This window comes from Trichechus manatus, unplaced genomic scaffold, assembly GCF_000243295.1.
Source record: "Trichechus manatus latirostris isolate Lorelei unplaced genomic scaffold, TriManLat1.0 scaffold00150, whole genome shotgun sequence".
Taxonomy (NCBI): Eukaryota; Metazoa; Chordata; class Mammalia; order Sirenia; family Trichechidae; genus Trichechus; species Trichechus manatus.
Genome location: NW_004444086.1, coordinates 3,619,880 through 3,641,123, shown reverse-complemented (window position 1 = coordinate 3,641,123; position 21,244 = coordinate 3,619,880). Strand labels below are relative to the sequence as shown.

The 21,244-nt window shown below is 40.1% G+C and overlaps 1 protein-coding gene across 1 annotated transcript in view; it reads left to right on the top strand.

Annotated features, from left to right (window-relative positions):
• The first annotated feature begins 5,784 nt into the window (after positions 1-5,784).
• ALPK1 (alpha kinase 1) overlaps positions 5,785-21,244 on the top strand; it is a 127,820-nt gene continuing 112,360 nt past the window's right edge. Inside the window, exon 1 of the mRNA XM_023740217.1 lies at positions 5,785-5,966. The gene's annotated coding sequence lies outside the window, so the exon portion shown is untranslated. The remainder of the gene's footprint in view (positions 5,967-21,244) is intronic.

Here is a 21,244-nt window from a genome sequence, read left to right as displayed (position 1 = left end):
CATAAAGTCTGAACAAAAACAAAACCTACAAAAACAAAAGAAATGAAAAAAAAATCCACAAACAAAAGTAACTCAGCACAAGAGAGTAAGAACAAAGAAAACTTCAGCACCACAAAAAAAAGCACTACAAAATGACAGCAACAAACTCACATCTATCGATAATTACACTGAATATAAATGGACTCAAAGCACCCATAAAGAGACAGAGAGTGACAGAATGGATAAGAAAAAGTGTGGTTGAACTCTCTTGTGAATTTAAAGAAGCCTTCCATGGCATTTGAAGTTGGTTAACTTCGCATGATACAGCCAAATGCTACGGGTGGCTCTGGTGTTATATGAAATAAGCTAAATGCTTTCAGGAAGGTATAAGTATTCTTAGGCTATCAATTTAGGAAGAGATTAACCTTTCAGGGAAATAGATACCCCAAAAAAAGGGTTAGAATTGCTTACCAAAGCAAAAGAAAACAGTAGGCATGTATGTTATTGATACAAAAAAATGGGATTCACTGTTTGATTTATCAATGACTAATCATTTATTTAAATATACCTAAAATGCCCACAATCTAAATTATTTCTATCTAGCTTTGAGCAATCTGAAATTTCTAAATTGTATTAATGATAAAAATAAAGTAAAATGTTGTCTCGGCTCTCATATTCAATCGATTATCCCTTTAGTAACTGTTCTCTCAACTACCACCTCCTCCCATCCATGATTTGGGTTGCAACATAATTTGTTTGAAACTACAAAAATATCTTTCCATGGAAAGAGTCTTCAAAATAGTTTTCAGATACATTTCACTAGCCCAGAGTTAGGCTGATAAACCTGAAAGCCTACTGTATTTCATTTAAAATAAAAAATAGAAGAAACCAATTTTGTGGTAATGCAATCACATCACAAAGTAGTTGCTTGTTTGTGTTGATTGCTGGTACTTGTGTTGTAGTCACTAGGAATCCAAAGCAGCCACTGACACACACTTACCTAACTCTCCCCTGCTGAACTCAGACCAATCGGACTCTGGATACCTCAGCTCAGCAGGATCTCACTGCATGGTTGATAGGCACTCCCTGACAACCTGGGAAAATGAATCAGCTGCTATGCTTCGTCTGGGAGAGAGGAGCCCTACCGTACTTAGCTTCTTTTCCCATTTGCCCCTAACTTGAGAGTCCCTGGATGGTGCAAACAGTTAACAGGCTTGGCTGGTAACCAAAAGGTTGGAGGTTCAAGTTCACCCAGACACACCTCGGAAGAAAGGCCTGGTGATCTACTTCTGAAAAATCAGCCATGGAAAATCCTGTGACTCACAGTTCTACTCTGGTACACATGGGGTCGACATGGACAGCAGCTGGAAGCCTCTTCATTAGTGACAGAACCAAGAAAAGTTGATGTGGACTTCTCTTCCTCTTTCCTATTCCTGGAGTCAAGTAGTTGTTGTTAGCCAGGCCTTTCTTCCTAGTCCATCTTAGTTTGGAAGCTCCTCCCTGTGTATGAGGTGCATTAGTGGGACTCAAACCTGGGTCTCCTGGATGGAAGTGAAGGAACCACCAATGCCCCCAGGTTGGAGACAAGCAACTACAATTAAAATGAACAATTTAGATCTATGTAGAAAGATCTTCAGGATACACTATGAAAAAAAGCAAAGTGCAGAAGAAACATGCTAAAATTTGTGGAAAAACATGCTTGTAAATGTGTAGACTATCTGCCAGGAGACCCAAGAAACGGAACTGATAATATTCATTAAATTCTGGGGAGAAAAACTGGGGGAGGGATATATTTTTCATTGTGTATTTTTTCAAACTGTTTGAATTTTTTATCATTTACATTTGCATGTATCACAGTTATACACACACACACAGTTTTTAGACACCAGCCTAGTAGGAGAAATCCCCGTAAGAGGTAGGATTTTGTAACCTGTGATATGCAAATGACAAAATCTTGCTCGCTGAAAGTGAAGAGGACTCGAAGCACTTACTGATGAAGATCAAAGACCACAGCCTTCAGTATGGATTGTACCTCAACATAAAGCAAACAAAAATCCTCACAACTTGACCAATAAGCAACATCATGATAAATGGAGAAAAGATTGAAGTTGTCAAAGATTTCATTTTACTTGGATTCACAATCAACCCCCATGGAAGCAGAAGCCAAGAAATCAAACAATGCATTGCATTGGCAAATTTGCTGCAAAAGACCTCTTTAAAGTGTTGAAAAGCAAAGATGCCACTTTGAGGACTAAGGTGCGCCTGACCCAAGCCATGGTATTTTCAATTGCCTCATATGCATGGGAAAGCTGGACAATGAATAAAGAAGACTGAAGAAGAATTGATGTCTTTGAATTATGGTGTTGGCAAAGAATATTGAATATACCATGGACTGCCAGATGAACTGGTGGTGCAGTGGTTAAGAGCTCAGACTGCTAACCAAAAGGTCAGCGTTCAAATCCACCAGCCACTCCTTGGAAACCCTATGAGGCAGTTCTACTCTGTCCTATAGGGCCACTCTGAGTTGGAATGGACTCAGTGGCAGTAGGTTTGGGTTTTGTATGGACCAGAAGAATGAATCTGTCTTGGAAGAAGTACAGCCAGAATGCTCTTTATAAGTGAGGGTGGCGAGACTTAATCTCACATGCTTTAGACATGTCATCAGGAGGGACCAATCCCTGGAAAAGGACATCATGCTTGGTAAAGTAGAGGGTCACCAAAAAAGAGGAAGACCCTCAATGAGATGGATTGACACAGTGGCTGCAACAATGGGCTCAAACATAACAATGATTGTGAGGCTGGCACAGGACTGGGTGATTTCGTTCTGTTGTACATAGGGGTTGCTATGAGTCGGAACTGACTTGACATCACCTAACAACAACAATTTTTTTCGTATGATGGAGGCCTGAAACAATATTCAGGCTTTCAAGAGAGTGGTAAGATGGTCAGGTGAAAACAGGAGTCCCAAGAGGCAGGACACCTGGAGGGTCTAGGGATGGGAAGGAGTCAGCCTGCCTGGGCCATCTGGTCTGCCCCTCCCTGGAGGCAGTTTTGAAAAAGTTGTGGTGATAGGCAGAATTCTAACATAGGACTCCCAAGACTCCCACTCCTGGTGTACACGCCTTGTATAATCTCCTCCCACTGAGTGTGGGTTCTAGAACCTGCATAGTTCTAAATGATTCGGAAGAGTGAAGTAGGATGAGGATAGGAAATTATAAAATTGCCTGGCAAATAGGTCAAGGATGGATTCAGCAAGAACAATCTCAGTGCAGTGGTGGCAGAAAGGAGATGGTAGAATAGTCTTTTAAATCCTAGTGTTTTAGTTTGCTAGTGCTACTATAACAGAAATATCACAAATACGGCTTTAACAAACAGAAATTTATTTTTTCATAGTTTAGGAGTCTGGAAGACTGAAGTCAGGGCACTGGCTCTAGGGGAAGGCTTTCTCTCCCTGTCGGTTCTAGGGGTAGGTCCTTGTCTCTTTTTAGCTTCTTTTCCTTGGTTCCTTGGCAATCTTCATGTGGCTTGGCATCCATCTTCCCCTGTCTGTGCTTTCTTGCTTCTGTTCCGAATCTGCTCTTTTTATATTGTTACTGCAAAACGCAAGTCTGAGCCACCTGACGCAAAAGCCAATACTGAGACAGGGGTAAGGCGAGCAGCAAGAGTGTTTTATCGTATATCTATATACAGGAGACAGAAGAGGATGAGCTCCTCCAAAATCTGCCTCCCCCTCTGGAGACCAATCAGAGGATTTTATCGGGACAGGGTCACGGTCAGAGGAATTCGGAGAATGTTAGTTCCCCTTTGAGGTGGGTACAGTGGCCTCGTTCCAGGCATGCTGACCTTCTGCGGGTATTCTTGAAGATACTCTGACACCATCCTGGTTTCACTCACAAGACGGTCCTTTGTTCAGTCATCTTGCCTTCAGATTTTATCACTTGTTGTTCTACCTCCTCAAGAGGAACTTAGGTTATTTTTTTAAGCTTTTATAAAATCATGGGAAAACAGGAGGGAAGAGAGAAGGAAAATAAATCAGAATCATAGGAGCATGCAGAAGTGAACTATGCAAGCTATGCATTAACAATACCATAATACCCAGGACACTAAAGGCCTACACAGCTGACAATAAATGTGAAATTCCCACACAGCCTGTTTCAATATCTCAAAAATGATTGGTTTAAAACACACCCTGCACTGATATGCTTCATTAACATAACAAAGAAAACTCTTTTCCCAAGTGGGATTACATCCACAGGTATAGGGGTTAGGATTTACTGCATGTATTTTTGTGGGACTCAATTCAATCCATACCAAAAAATCCCAAACTTGTTGCCATCAAGTCGATTCTGACTCATAGCAACCCTATAGAACAGAGTAGAACTGCCCCGTAGGGTTTCCAAGGAGCTGCTGGTAGATTTCAACCACTGACCTTTTGGTTAACAGCCAAGCTCTTAATCACTGTGCCACCAGTGCTCTGTTAGATATAATACTTACCCCCAAATTGGCCCCTCTCCTTCCTGCTTATACAGAGTCTTATAGATTTTTATCCTGTACATTCTCCCTTGGCAACCTTTAACTACAGTTATGGTTTTGGGTTTTTGAAGGGGCATTGGTGGTTCAGTGGTAGACTTCTCGCCTTCCATATGGAGACCCAGGTTCAATTCCCAGCTAATGATGCACCTCATTTGTAGCTACCACCTCTCTCTCAGTGGAGGCTTGTGTGCTGCTATGATGCTGAACAGGTTTCAGCAGAGCTTCCAGACTAAGAAGGACTAGGAAGAAAGTTCTGGCAATTTACTTCTCAAAAATTAGCCAGTGAAAACTCTGTGGACCACACCAGTCTGATCCAGTTATGAATAGGGTCACCATGAGTGGAGTGCCTACTCCATGGCAGCTTAACAACAGCAGCAATGTCTTTTTTACTGCCTCTAAGTCAATTACCCCTATGTATTTCTATGTCTCCTACCCAGTCCTGTTAATCTTTCTCATAAATACTTCTTTCCCTTTTTATTTCCACCATTACTCTCATTAATTGTGCCCAGTCATTATCTCTCTCTAGAATATTGCAGTAGCCTTCTAACTTATTTTCCTGACTCCAGTCTTGCCTTCGAATCCATCCACCACTTTAATCCCTCCCCAGTTTAAATTTTGGTCTATAAACCAATCTTATAGATTGGTGATCAATCTTACAGATCAGTGCTCTTTCTAAAACAAAACAAAAAACCAAACCCCTTCCCCTCGAGTGGATTCCAACTCCTAGGACCCTATAGGACAGGGTAGAACTGCCCCACAGGATTTCCAAGGCTGTATAGGATCGGTATGAGTCGGAATTGACGCCACAGGTTGGGTCTGGTTTTGGTTTAATCTTTTCAGAATCAAACTGCCACATTCTTCTTCCAGAGTGGCTGGTGGATTCGAACTGCGGACCTTTCCGTTAGCAGCCAAGTGCTTTAACCACTGCCCCACCAGGGCTCCTTATCCATCGTATAATGAGGTAAGATGCATATTCTTGTGACAACAAGCTCGCTTCTGCACTCTACTCCTAACATAGATAGGGCACTGAATGGAGCCCTGCCAGGAGTTTGTCTTTTGGTAACGTAGAGCTTAGCCATGTTCATTGTTTCTTACTGACATTCTCTTCGCTTGGCTCTCAGGGACTCTGTTCTGACTTAGTCCAAGTAAGTTTTCTTGCACTTCATTAGGAGAAGGAACTTTTCTCTAGTAATACAACTCCCAGAACACCTTTCAACGAAGCAGTTCGTAAAGGGGTGTGTCTTACAGTGCAAAACTGCTGAAAGTCCCGGAGTTGAGTTACACAATCACATTCTGAGACAGTGATGGCTTTGTTTTCTTTCAAATTCCTACTTCCTGAAACCTTGGCTGTTTATGAGAAACAGTATATTTCAGGAAGGCTGTGCCAGAGTTAACTTTTTTTTTAGAATTAAATTTGCCGGTCTTAGAGCATTCTTCCCCTTCCTCCGGAAAACGTAAGTATCAGCCTTTAAATGTCACAACTCAGTGGATTTGGGTACAAAAAATGGCGTAATGTATAAGGAACTATTTTCTTAAATTGTAGATCACTGTATAAATGTCGACCTTTTGCACATTTAAATAACTTTACAGGTTTAAGAATATTTGCACTTGTAAAAACTACGGAAAGAGCATGGGACAGGGAGGACTAGAGTAGTAACCTTCAGTTATTATGAAGAGGAGAAAATAAACCACATTTATATAGTTTTCATAACAAAATCATTATGTCACAGAGTTTGCTAGACCTGCTAGTGAACACCTGGCCTTATTTGTCGTAAACGGAAACGTTTAATGAAAGCATTAAAGGAATTGGGATTCCTTATTTGACAATTAACACTGGGACTTTTTGCCTGGAGAAAAAGAGATGATGTAATAGATACGATCACTTTTATGATGGTATCAGTAGTTATGCCAGGAAACTGATAGATAAGGCTCCACAATTTACTATTCGTATATGGGAAGAACTGATAGGAATGCTGGGTGTGGAGAGAAGCATTGCGAAAAGAGAAAACATCTAGAAAAAGTAAACTTTGTGTTTTCTTTCATTAAGAAATTTTAGCATTTGAAATTAAGGCTCTACATTACTTTGGAACACCATAAATTAAAAAAATTAAAATTGTTTGGAATGAGCCCTGGTGGTGCAGTGATTAAGAGCTATGGCTGCTAACCAAAAGGTCAGCAGTTCAAATCCACCAGGTGCTCCTTGGAAACCCTATGCGGCAGTTCTACTCTGTCCTGTAGGGTCGCTATGAGTCGGAATTGATTGGAATTGTACCACAGAATCTGTGTGCCCCCAACTCTGGTGGTGTCAGCAAATTGCATATCTGTATGTTGTGTGTAGAAACCCTGGAGGCATAGTGGTTAAGAGCTACAGCTGCTAACCAAAAGGTCCACAGTTCGAATCCACCAGGCACTCCTTGGAAACTCTATGGGGGCGGTTCTACTCTGTCCTATACGGTCTCTGTGAGGAATTGACTCAAAGGCAGTAGGTTTTTTTTTACGTTGTATGTCGCTTTGGGTAGGCGTGGGTGTAAATTATTTTTGTTGTTGTTAGGTGACATTGAGTCAATTTTGACTCATAAGGACCCCATGTGACAGAGTAGAACTGCCCCATAGGGTTTTCTAGGCTACAGTCTTTATGGAAGCAGATCACCAGGTCTTTCTCCTGTGGAGCCTCTGGGTGGGTTCAAACTTCCAACCTTTCGGTCAGCAGCCAAGCCCTTAACCCTAGACCTAAACAAATGCCAATTCAAGCCTTTTATGTCCGCTGACTAAAATAACTCACATCTGTCTTCCCACCTTCTCCTTCCCAACTCCATCAGCCTGTGGCCTTAAGGGAAACAAAACATTTAAAATTATCCTAGAAATAATTTACTTTCTTTCCTCTCCCCTCCTCACATCAGAGATTTTTTTTAATCTGACATGAATCCTCCAAGTTCTTCCCCCAAGAAGACACCAGAATTTTACAGTATCCTCCTCTGGAATGATTGGGGAGCTACTTTCTAATTTAAATTTTCTGAAAACGTATTTAAATATTCAAATCAAATATTTAAGTATCTTTAAAAAAAGCCACATGTAAGTCAAGATAGATGTTATAAAATCTCATATAAAATAATACTGTGTGATGAGCATGCCTAATATTTAAGCTGTAAAAATACTCCCTAACTCTAAAAGTAAGTGCTGTGTGATTTAGGTTTGGGTTTAGAATCTTAAACTTTCCTTAAGAATAAATGTAAATTTCCAAGATATTTCTGGAATTCCGTGGCTCCTTGACATTCCAAAAGGATTCCGTTGACTCCTTTACCCTGAACACAGCACATGCACTGCTTTTAATGTCCCTTAATCTATTTCAGAGAATGATGGCTTCCAGCCATAAAATGTTCATTGTAAATGCTTTTCTTTCCTCAAATTTTAAGCAGCTATGGGTTGAAGAATTCTTACAAGAATGTGGACTCAAACTTTTGGTGTAAACGTGTTCCATATTTTTTTAGTGTATTTGTTGCCTGTCTAGTGGAGAAGTCTTTCTTTCTTGTTATTGACAGTGACATCACTTTGCAGGGTGCTGTGATTTACTTTGTTTATAATGTTCTGTGGGAGAGACAGATTTAAAAGTAAGAATATTATCAGGTACTATTATTCTTCTATATCTGAAGAATAGAAAGAGATGATCATAGTTTATATATCACTTACACATTAACACAATTTTCCCAAATGCAAACAGTTTGTGATGGGCTGCTAATCTAAAGATTACCAGTTTGAACCCACCTAGTAGTGCTGCAGAAGAAAGGCCTGGTGATCTGCTTCCATAAAGATTACAGCCAAGAAAACCCTATGGAGCAGTTCTACTCTGTCACAGGGCGTCACCATGAGTCAAAATCGACTTAATGGCAATGGGTTTGTTTTCTGTTTTGGTTTTATGATACACATATCACTAATTTTAGGTGGCGCAAGTCCGAACTTTGAACTTTGAATTATGTTTATTTTAACGTGAATTTAAAAATGTAATTCTTCTATGAAATCTATTGTTTTATGGATATTATGGCTTAGGAAAATGTTAAGAAGAAAATTGGGCCAATTTACTGTTGATTTGAAGGAACATATTAAAATAATGTTACAGGTAATATGCAGATATGGCAAAAATTGTGAAAGAAGCATGTGAAGGCCTGAAGTTTAGGACATACTGCACTAGGACATTTGAGACGTGGATGTTTTCTGAACCAGTGCAGTAGCTTTGAACTTCACTGGTTCTTGGTTACAGAGCTCAATTGATAATACTGAATTTCCTAATTATAAATGTATAAAATATTTAATAAAAAAATACTTTATCAAACTAGTACTTCACATTTCTTCATGACTTGTCACAAAATTGAAGGGATGCAAAATATAGCCAATATTTTTTGAAATAGGGATCACTGAAAGGGTAAATTGTCCCTTTTATAGAGGCACAGGCATCTCTGGGCTGAGGGGTCCTTAAACGTCACCCTAAGTCCACCAGAAGCCAGTGGCTGTTGAGTCACTTCCAACTCATGGTGACCCCCATGTGTGTCAGAGTAGAACTGTGCTCCGTAGGGTTTTCACTGGCTGATTTTTCAGACGTAGATCATCAGGCCTTTCTTCTGAGGAGTGTGTTAACTATTTGTACCTCTCGGGGACTCCTTAACTAGGTCAAGGACCATTAAGTGTATCATAATGTGCCAAGGGCCATAAAAATGGTCATATTCAGGACATTCACTTCTGGGAATCTATCCTGTTGTTGTTACTGGGTGCCATTGAGACAGTTCTGACTCATAGCAACCCTGTGTATAACAGAATGAAACATTGCTTTGTCCTGTGCCATCCTCACAATAGTAGATACGTTTGAGCCCATTGTTGCAGCCACTGTGTCAATCCATTTTGTTAAGGGTCTTCCTTTTTTTCACTGACCCTCTACTTTATGAAGCATGATGTGCTTCTCCAGGGATTAGTCCCTCCTGATAACATGTTCAAAGTAAGTGAGACAAGGTCTTGCCATCCTTGATTATTAGGAGCATTCTGGCTGTACTCCTTCCAAGACAGATTTGTTCATTCTGTCAGTTTGTTGTACTCTGGTGGCTTGCATGTTGATATGATGCTGGAAGCTATGCCACCGGTAGTTCAAATACCAGCAGGATCACCCATGGTGGACGGGTTCCAGGGGCGTTCTAGACTAAAACAAACTAGGAATCCATCCCAGGGAGGAAATAATTCTAAATATGGAGAAAATTCACAAAGATGTTCATCATAAAGAGGTATTTATAATAACAAAGAATTGCAAGCTTTCTAACAAACATAAGAGATTAAACAGATTATAGTGAGCTTATATGACATGATGGGATGAAGAATAGTACAAACACGGAAAATGCTAAGTGAAAAACAGATTCAGGATTGATCACCTATTATGTTTACAACAAATAGATATATACAATAGTATAGAAATAAAGTCACAAATATTCTAAAAGTGTTTGTTCTCTTGTAGTGGTAGATTCTTTACTTTTCTCTAGTTCCATATAATATTCTTACATTAAATTTTATTATTGCTATATAATATTCTTATATTACTTTCTGAGAAAACTAATATAATGCATTAAATAAAACTATGCAGTCTTTGGGAGATAAATATTTACTTTTTCTTTATTTGACATATAAGGACTAGCTATTTAAAAGGAGGAGGGGGATATAAAATTAACCCACATGTTTATAAAGTGAAATTTTCTAGTTATTTTAGAACCCCTGTTCATATAGAAAACCCTGGTGGCATAGTGGTTAAGAGCTATGGCTGCTAACCAAAATGTTGGCAGTTGGAATCCACCAGCCGCTCCCTAAACCCTATGGGGCAGTTCTACTCTGTCCTATAGGGTCACCATGAGTTGGAATCAGCTCGATGGCAACGGGTTTTTGGTTTGTTTCATATAGAATTATCATCACTGTCTCTCCACCCACATTTTTTCTTACTTTCCTTCTTATCAGAAAACTTTCTAAAACATATGAAAACCAAGTCCATAAATAAATATTTAAACAATTTTTAAATAAATAATAAAAGTAATACTTGCTAATTAAAAAAAAAAACAAAGAACTATGAAAGGGCAGTAAAATTCTCCCTTACCACTCCTGTCACTTCATTCTCCATTTCCAAGAGGCATCCACTGTTAACTATTTTATGTTTCTCATTCCAGAAAAGAAAAAATCTCCATATACAAGCCACATATCCAATATTTTGATTTTTTTGTCAATCTTGAACATTACTTATTGGAATAAATCCTTCACATGAGCTTGTTGTTTTTTTCTTTTTCAAATTTATGTCTTCTTGCTAGATATAGAATGGTAGAATGCAAGCAATGCAAATAAAAAAGACAAAGCAATAAACCTAGATGTCTAGTTAGTTAGATTACACAAGCGGGACACAGTGGGGAGATTCTGACGACTCACGGCCAGTTTTCATAACTATGAGAAAAACAACTTGAGGAAAGTATGCTATGTTTTTGTGTGATAAACAGGTGACTTTAGTTATCTAGGTGGCTCTGTCCCTTACCAGCTGATGGACTGGGCAAATCTGTTAGCTCCTCTGGGTTTCAGCTTCCATGTCTGTAAAACGACAGATTTCTTGATGGTCTCTCAAGGCCCCGTCCGCTCTAAAATTTCATCCTTCCAGAGAAGCCCTGTTGCCAGTGTTTCAGAAACTGGGGACTGAGTCTCGTAGCTAGGAAACACTATTAGTTCATTTTTGTGCGTGTTGATTGCTTCACTATCAGCCATAGCTTTTACTGCAGTCACCTTATTTTGTTTTGAAGAAAAGACAAAAATAAAGGGGGGAAGAATGGAAACTTTATCTGACATGTACGGGTAACCTTTTAAGGAGCTTCTCATTCTTACGGATTCACATGTCCTAGGTTCATTAATTTAGGTCAGCACATATTGTGCTTATATTCAATTTTGTCATGTCTTTTCTATACCCTATTGTACCTCAAAGTGTATTGGGTTATTGGCATGCTCAAGAAGCACTGTTTAGAATCTTAACTCCGGCACAAATATTTACTGTAATCTCTTCTCCATTAAGAGCCCTGGTGGCGCAGTGGTTAAGAGCTTGGCTGCTAACCAAAAGATCAGCAGTTCGAATCCACCAGCCACTCCTTGGAAACCCCATGAGGCAGCTCTGCTCTTGTCCTAAAGGTTGCTATGAGTCCGAATCAACTCGATGGCAACAGGTTTGGATTTTTGGTTTTTTATACTCCATAAGTGCATAATTAACATCAGAAAATCTGCAAAATTGCCAACAAAAGCCTGGTCCATTCTTAATTTTCTTTCTTTTTTAGGACCTCATCATGTTTCCTTTAGTTTGGTTTCTTCTTCACAATAACTTAACCTCTAATTAAAAATAAAAGTTGGATGCTGTAGGTCATCATTTTCCAATGTAACTTTATCACTATCCATAATTTTCTTCTCTGAATCACACCCCAAATGGTTATTATGAATAATGTTCATGAATCACATTTGATGAACACTTTTTAAAAAGTTCCAGGTTACTTATATCAAAGAAACATTTGAAGCCCTTGATCCTAGATTCCGGGCCACCTCAAACACCCCTTTTCTGGGTGGCAAGACACCAGTAGGCAGACACGAGGCCCTAGGTCTAGGTGCCTAAAGGCACAGCTTGCCAGGGTAGCTCAGAAGCAGTCAGAAACACCCTTATCTCATTGATTCTGTGCCATAGTGACTATGCCTCTACACAGATAAGGAAAAAGCAACTCATCCTTCTATCTCTCCTCAGGGCATTCTTGGGGAATATTCTTTGAATATATTTCTACTCAATAAGGTAACATTTCACCACCTTATCCTAAAACAAATGTTCTCACCAGAAAGTGCATCAAGGACTTAGACCCCTGACTTATAGGTTCATGTTTTACGCAGGCCCTGCCATCATCCAGATCCAGTATCCTTGTGGACAAACTAACCTTGGCTCCTTGATCTCTTTGACTTCGATATACTTCTCCTCCACTCATCTGGGCCACTTGCTACCAGATTCACATTCTGGATCTAGCTTTCAAATTTTATTCTCTAGTATCCATCCCTGGGAGTGGGGGGTGGGGACCTCTTCTTCATAATTTTATTCTGATTATCCTATCTGTCAAGACCTTTAGTTGCTAGATCCCTTTATTTCTCCCAGTCAACTTTCCCATTGTTACCAGACTCGAAAGGTGTGTCCTTGTCCAGCGCACTCAGACTTGCCAATTATCTGGACAAGGGTCTTTGAGAAAGAGAAAGTAACTTTATTGCAATGCACAGAGCAAGGAGCCAGGAGGAGATTCCTCAGATCCGTCTCCTCGAGCTATGGGTAGGCAGGGCTTATATGTGATTTGGGCAGCAAGATGGCAGCCACACAGGTGTTCTCTGGAGGGAAAACTCTAGAAGGTGGCCAGGAAACAGGAGGTGACGTGGTTCTTGTCAGACCTCTTACTTCAAAATAGGGTCCGAGTGATGGTTTTCCTTCTGATTCATTCCTCCCATTGCTGCGTCCTCTCTTGAGGTCAATTAGTGGTCACAGCTGGCCCTTCTGCACATGCAGAGCAGGCCAAATCTGATTTCGGCTAATTTAAGGACTAACAGAAATTTACTGACATTAGTAAGCTCAGGTTATACCATGACCCATCACTTAAATACTCTCTTACCTATTCCCACAGCTCCCCTGGTCCTTAAGCACAATTATAAGCACTTAATAAATGGTAGCTAATATTACAACCACCACCACCACCACTACTATTTTTCTGCTACTATTTATATTATCATTATATTTTTACCATTTCCTCTTTACTATTCTGCCCAGTCTATCTAGCAAAATCTCCACTCTCAATCCAACTATTGCCTTCTCTGCTGCTATTCTGGACTCCTAAATGTTTCTGGAGAAAAACCCACAAATGTGTTTATTGGTGCTGCTTAAATTCTTGGTCACACACTCAGCTGGGCCCTCAGTGCCACCTGGAGATTTTTTTAAATGTTGATGGTCGCTTCCTGGGCCACTTCTCTCAGGGACTCTTCCCAAAGTTTATCATTGTCCTCTGGCCACTGGTTGTATCCCCTCACTTCTCCCTCTTAGCAGGTAAGCAAATAACTCCATCAACTAACTTCCTCTTTTCCTGATAACCTCCTATGTCCCCTGCTTAAAAAACAAACTGCATCTAAAACATCTCTGCATATTTTTTGTCTGCCTCAGTAAAAAGGGTGTCTCATCTCTTCTGACCAAAGCGAACCAGTTCTTACACCTGGAGTAAGAATCCTCTTCTGCCTCTTTCAGAGAGGGCCCTGCTCTCTCAGCTTCTCCCACTTGTTTCTCTCTCTCCCTCCCTCTTTCCTTTCTGCCGGTAAGCATGCATAAGTATCTGAAGAAAAACAAGCAAATTCTCCTCAGGACTGCATCTACCTCAGGCTACTTCCCCTGTTCTCTTCTTTGCCTTGTAGCCAGGTTTCTCCATAGAGCAGTCTATATACTTTGTCTCCACTTCTTCACCTCCAACTTACTTTCCAGACCCCCCGGGATCTGCTGTTTTTCCCCACCACTGCACTTAAACTACGTACATTCATATCCCAGAGCCAAATTCAAAGTCTCTCTCTCTCTTTCTCTGCAGTATTGACACTATTAACACTTCTCCAAATTCTCTCCTTTGGCTTCCATATCACCAAGCGTTTCTGATTTTGTTACATCTCTGGATGCTATTCTTTTTAATATTCTCTTTCTCTGCCCACTTCGTATACGCTAGATTCTGCTCACTTTCTCTCCCATATCTTCATCTTGGGTGAATGACAGTAACTGCACTTACACTAATAAATTGAATGCTCTGCAGTTTGTCTCCATGAGTTCTAGACTCATAGACCCAGATGTCTACTAAACATTTCTATTCTGCATTCCACAGGCATCTCACACCTAACATTTAAAAAATTGGACTCATCATTCACCACTTCCACCAAAATTTTTCTTCAGTGTTTTTCATATTGATATCTGACACTATAACATCCACCTGTTTGCTCAAGCCAAAAACTTAAGGGTAACCCTCTGTTGGTGGTGTTATTAGTTGCCGATTCTGACTCATGGCGACCCCAGGTGTGCGGAGTGGAACTATTCCAAAGGGTTTTCAAAGCTGTGATCTTTCAGAAGAATATCACCAGTATTTCTTTGCCGACAATATTGAATCAGTTTTTAAAGTCACATTGATTCTATTCCCTAAATACCTTGTGAATCTGCCATATGTATCTATTCTCACTTGGTTCAGGCCCTCAGCATCTCTCAGCTTCTTCTGATCTCCTTGGCCTCTAGATGGCCTGCAGGGTGATATTTGAACAGTTTATATCTGGTTGTGTTGTTCAGAGGCTTCTTTTTGCCTTGGCATGTATTTTACTAGCCTTCTTGATCTGGCACCTGCTTACTTCTCCAACCACATCTTTTATCCCTCTCCCATACCCCAGACGGAATCTAAACTCCAGTAATACCAAACTACTTGTTCTTTCCCAAACACGCCATGCTCTTTATCACCGCTAATGTTTTCCCGGCTTAGAAGACCCTTTCTTTGTTTCTTGACCTAATTATTTTTAAGATCTAGCTCAAGCATCACCTCCTCTGGGATGAAGACTTGCTTGACACCATTACTCCCTACCACCCATCACTTCTATCCTTCTGGTTAGATATTTATTAGGACTCAGCACATTCCTCTACCCCTGAACATACCATAGTGAAATGTGATTATTTCTTCTTTGTCTTTGTCCACAACTAGCTTTTTTTGAGGACCAAGGTTGCATCTTTTCTCTCTGAATTCCTAGCACCTAGCCCAACACATGGCACGTTGTAGGTGCCCAATGTAGACTTGATAAATAAATAAAATTTCATGAATCTCTCCTGTCCTGCCCTATTTCCTTTCTTGAAATGAGACTTGTCACTGCTAAAGTTTTCCAACTCACAAAGAAAATCCTTTTTCCCAAGGATTAAATTGAAAAAGAAACTCGTAAAACTTACATAGTTTTATGGGACACTTCAACCCAACACTTGAAGAACTGCATCTAATTTTTCATTAATATGTAATGATAACTAATCAACTAGATACACTAGAAGGCTGTGACATCTGGGAAGCTTTGGACCCTGCCAAATGCCTCTTTTGATATAGTATTTCTTTATAAAATAACAGACCCTTGATTTTTTGCTCCATTTAAATATATTTAAAGGCTCTCCCCCAAAAGGAATATGATATTTTCTATATCAGTAAGTTTCAATTTTAAAGCACCTTGTCTATAATATGGCCATTTTTTTGCCTGTCCTACCAGGTTATTTTAAAAAGTACTTTTTTTAAACCTTGTGTTCAAAATAATGATGTCTGTTCCACGCTACCTTTATCAAGTGTGAATGGAATCCTATGGTACAAGATGGTACAAGTGCCTGCCCTGTATCAAGATATGAGAGAACTTTTCCTAGGAAATGGTTTTGATAAAGGTTAACACTTGCTAATGAGAGTTGGCTATTGAGATTAGTTATTTGTTGTAGTTTAGAGACCAGTGTGGGGCAGAGTGGTAAGGATGTCCAGATGTAAAGCAAGACTGAAAGAAAAACAGAAGATAACGTGCAGAAACCAACCCTAAGTTAACCATAGGCCGTGAGTGAAAGGGAGCTCCACCAAAATATGTACAGTGGTCACAGTGTTTTACTGAATCAATTCTGAGTGCATCCAAGCAGCTCAATCTAGAGGCAAAATTCAGACCGCTCACTTATAGTCAGACAAAGAATATTTAGTTACATTTGGAAAACTTCGGGACTTTTTAAAACTTTCTTATACATATTATAGCTATGCAGAGAAATGATATCAAAATACATATAGTGCTTGTTTCTTAGAGTGACCGTGGATTCTTCTCTTTACATATAAAGAAAAAATATTTACATATATCATTTTTTCTCCAAATTTTCTACAATAACCCTGTTTTGCTTTTATAATATTGTAATATTAAAAAAATCTAGGTGCCTAAAAATGTATCACAGATGACTATAACACAAGGAAGAGTTGAGGCATTTTATTATTTAAATACTTTTCTTTATCTAGCCCATCTCAGAAATCTGGGAAACATTTTTGTTAAAACATTAAGTCAGCTGGTATTCTCACTTGCAAACCATTAGCCCTTCCTCATATATGAAATAGAAAGTTACATTGAAAGAAAGGAAGAGCACTAGTTATTACACAAGTTAGATTTCAGAAGTCCCACAGTGTCTCAACAGTTACTCCCCAATGTCAAAAGTGTTAGAGGAAAAGCCTTTTTAGATTATACTCACATGCACAAAATGAAAGTCTGAGAGAACAGAAAGGAACAAAGGAGCTCCCCTTTGCCCAATTTCTTTCCACAAAGCGTGTCCCTACAGATCACCCATCCTCTCCCACTCAGCCTCTTCTGGATGCACAGCTCATTGTGCTTTCCTGGAAAGGTGGAGTTGTTATTAACTGAGGCAGATCAGGAGTTCAGTGTGGGCACACTGAGAATGAGAATGCTATTGGATACTGCAGTACGATTAATTACTTTTGTGTGTGGCCTTTCTAGCCATGGTTTTGTAACTCCTACCCAGGTGATTGTGTGATAGGTTAATTGTGGCCTACCAAGGGAATTGGTCAGTTTTGCCTTAAAAGAGAGCCAATTTCAGAGCAGACGGGATAGGCGTACCACCACTAAGGAAGGAGAGACCAGTAGAAGAAACCCAGCAGCAGAGAGCTGGCAGCAAGAGACAGCGAGGTGGGCTTCCCAGCCCACGGAGAGAGAAAGCTGAGTGCCTTTGGGCAGAGACGGAGGGCCAGGGAGAAGCGTGCCTGTGAGCACAGCTGGGGAGAGGATATCGCTGATGGAAGAACTGTATCTTGAGTGTTCTTGAGCCTGAATTATAACTGTTGCTTCCCTCATAAACCCCATAATTCTGACTATGGTCTGTGAGTTCTGTGTGGCCATTGCAATGAATTATTGAATTGAGTAGAGAGTGCTGTGAGAAGGACAGTTGGTGTCAGAACTTGTAGAGATGGCAGAGAGAGGAGGTGTGTCTGACCTCTACCTCATAAGAATCAGCCTTGGGCTGTTGATCTTGGTTCTCCTTCCCCCTTGTAGGGTCGGAGGAGGTCGGACACCTCTCCCATACTGTTTTTACAGATATCAAGTGTAGATATTAAGTAAACAGCTGTATATGTGCATCTGAATCCAAGAGACGTTTGGCCTGGAGATAGACTTTCATGATAATCAGCCAATATATGGTATTTAAAACCATGAACTGAATGAAATCATCAAGGGAGTGGATTAAATAGAGCAGGGAAGAAGGTTAAAGCCTGAGCCTTGAGACACTCCAACAATAAGAGGTCTAGGAGAAGAAGAGTAACAAGCCAAAAAGGCTGAGGAGCGGTCAGTGAGGTAGGAGGAAAAGCTAAGAGGGTGTGATGTCCTAGAAGGCAACAGAGGAGGGAGACATTTGTGTGACATGCTGCTGGTAGGTCAACTAAGATTAGGAGTGGGAATCGACCAATGGATTTAGCAATGTGGAGTTTATCAGTGACTTTGGGGTAGTTCTACTCTGTCCTATAGGGTCGCTGTTAGTTGGAATCCATTCGACGGCAACGGGTTTTTTTTTTTTTTGACAAGGTCAGTTTCAGTGTAGTGATGGGGAAAAGTCTGGTTGGAGTAGGTTTAAGAAAGAATGGAAAAATGCTAAAACATGGAAAACCTTGAAAACTTTATGCTGAGTGAAGTAAGTCAGTCACAAAGGGACAAATATTATATGATCCCACTCATAAATTATTTAGAATAGGTAAGTGTATAGAGACCAAAGCTTCTTAGTGGTTACCAGGAGTAGGGGGGAGGAGGAAAGGGGAACTCATTGCTTAGGGGACATTGAGCTTTTGTTAATGGTGGTAGAAAAATTTGGAACTGGATAATGGTAATGGTTTGAACAACATGATGAACATGATTAATGTCAGTGAATTGTACATGTAAAAAATGTCGGAACAGAAAATGTTTTGTTACATGTATATTTACCACAATAAAAAAAAATAATAAGAGAATGGGAAGTAATAGATTGGAGGCTTAAGTAGAAACAACTTTTTAAAGAAATTTTGCTGCAAAGGGCAATAGCTGGTGATGACAGTGAAGTCAAGAGACTTTTCTTCTAAAATGGAAGAAATAATGGCATGTTTGTAAGCTGGTAAGAATGGGCCAATGGTGAGCAGAATTTTGATAATATAAGAAAGGGGTGGAGAATTGCTGTGGCAATGTCTTTGGGCAAGGAGGAAATAACCCTGTTGTGGGTTGAATTGTGTCCCCACAAAATTTGTGTCAACTTAGCTAGGGCATGATTCCCAGTATTGTGTAATTGTCCACCATTTTGTCATCTGATGTGATTTTCCTATGTGTTGTAAATCCTGCCTCTATGATGTTAATGAGGCAGGATTAGAGGCAGTTATATTAATGAGGCAGAACTCAATCTACAAGATTAGGTTGTATCTTGAGTCAATCTCTTTTGAGATATAAAAGAGAGAAGCGAGCAGAGACACAGGGGGAACTCCTACCACCAAGAAAGTAGTGCCAGGAGCAGAGTGTATCCTTTGGACCTGGGCTCCCTGTGCTGAAAAGAGAAAGATTGATGACAAGGACCTTCACCTAGAGCCGACTGAGAAAGACTTCCCCTGGAGCTGGCGCCCTGAATTCGGACTTCTAGCCTCCCAAACTGGGAGAGAATAAATTTCTGTTTGTTAGTCATCCACCTGTGGTTTTTCTGTTATAGCAGCACTAGATAACTTAGTCATCCACTTGTGGTTTTTCTGTTATAGCAGCACTAGATAACTAAGACCATACCCCATGAATGAATAAATGGTTTTAGATATGGACATGGGTGGTTCATCTCTGCTAGCAGATGAGAAAACAGAGTATGCCCTGTTAGGTTGGTAGAGGTGGGGTGGGAGTCTGTGGAAGTCCTCTTCTGATTGCTGAGAATGAGGGTAGAGGAAGAAGAGAGAGAAGGTATGAAATAGTCACCAAAGAGAGTGGAAGATGAATGAACCAGAGAAGTACAATACAATTTCCTGACAGCATTAATAGCAAAATTGGGGTTCACAGTCAAGAATTTAAAGTGAGACCAGGTGGCATCATGGTTTTTTTTCTTCCAATATTGCTCAGCTGTGTAAAAGTTGGATTTAACCAGACTTGTGATTTTGCTAAATGGTTTTATTTACTTATTTCGTTGTTGTTGAGAATATACACACAAAACGTACATCATTTCAACCATTTCTACACATACAATTCAGTGACATTGGTTACATTCTTCAAGTTGTGTAACCATTCGCACCCTCCTTTTCTGAGTTATTCCTCTCCCATTAACATAAATTCACTGCCCCCTAATTTTCCTAGCTGATCTTTGGGGTTGCTGGTGTCATTTTGATCCCATATAACAAGAAAAACCTAAACCCGTTGTCGTCTAGTTGATTCTGACTCATGGCGACCATATAAGACAGAATAGAACTGCCCCATAGGGTTTCCAAGAACAGCTGGTGGTTTTGAACTGTTGCCTTTTTGGTTAGCAGCCTAGCTCTTAACCACTGTGCCACCAGAGTTCCATCTCATATAGATAGTTTTTAAAGAGCATAATGCTCAAGGCAGACATTTTTAACTAGTTAAACTATTGTTTTTTTTCAAGAAGGCTTCAGGGAGTATTTTTGGTTTAAGCTTTAAAGATTATCTCAGGGCAATAGTTTTAAGGGTTCAAGCAGCCCTCATAGCTCTGGAAACTCTGGAGTCCATGAGAACTTGAAATTCTGTTCTTCATTTTCTCCCTTTTGATCAAGATTTTTCTATAGAATCTTTGATCAAAATGTTCAGTAATGGTAGCTGGGCACTGTCCTGTTCTTCTGGTCTCAAGGCAAAGGAGGCAGTTGTTCATGGAGGCAATTAGCCACACATTCCATTTCCTCCTCCTATTCCTGACTCTCCTTCCTTTATTGCTCCAGGTGAATAGAGATCAATTGTCATGCCTTGGATGGCCATTTGCAAGTTTTAAGACCCCAGGCACTACACAATGAACTAGGAGGTAGAACAGATTTGCTAACTAAATTAATAATACAAGAGAAGAACAAGGTAGTCAAGGATATATGCAGGCAGGTGATTATCATAATTGACCATGGAAATTAAGCTGGGTAAAGAAGGGAGTCCTTGGGTGGTGCAAATGGTTAAGGCTGGGCTGCTAACTGAAAGATTGTCGGTTTGAGTCCACCCAGAGGCTCTTTAGAAAAAAGGCCTGGCAATCTACTTCTGAAAAATCAGCCACTGAAAACTCTGTGGAGCAGAGTTCTACTCTGACACACATGGGGTCACCATGAGTTAGAATGAACTCATGGCAACAGTCAGTTGAGGAGAGGAGAGAGGGCCTCAGAAAGGGAGGGCCCATGAAAAGGCAGTAGATTCAACGTATGGGAAGTCCTAGTGGGTCTTAGATGGTTTTACGTGCTCAGAGAGTGAGATATATGACTTTGAGATTACGGAAAAGTTACTGTCATTCATAATAACAAAAGTTTAGGCTTTATGGCCATGGGAGTTGATGACTGAAGTTGGATGAAGGACAAGATCTTTGGAAGAAGGATTTCAAGGAAGGAGAATACTGGATTATTATCTATTTATCTATCATCTGCCTATCTACCTATCTGCCTATCTGCCTACCTGCCTATCTACCTATCTA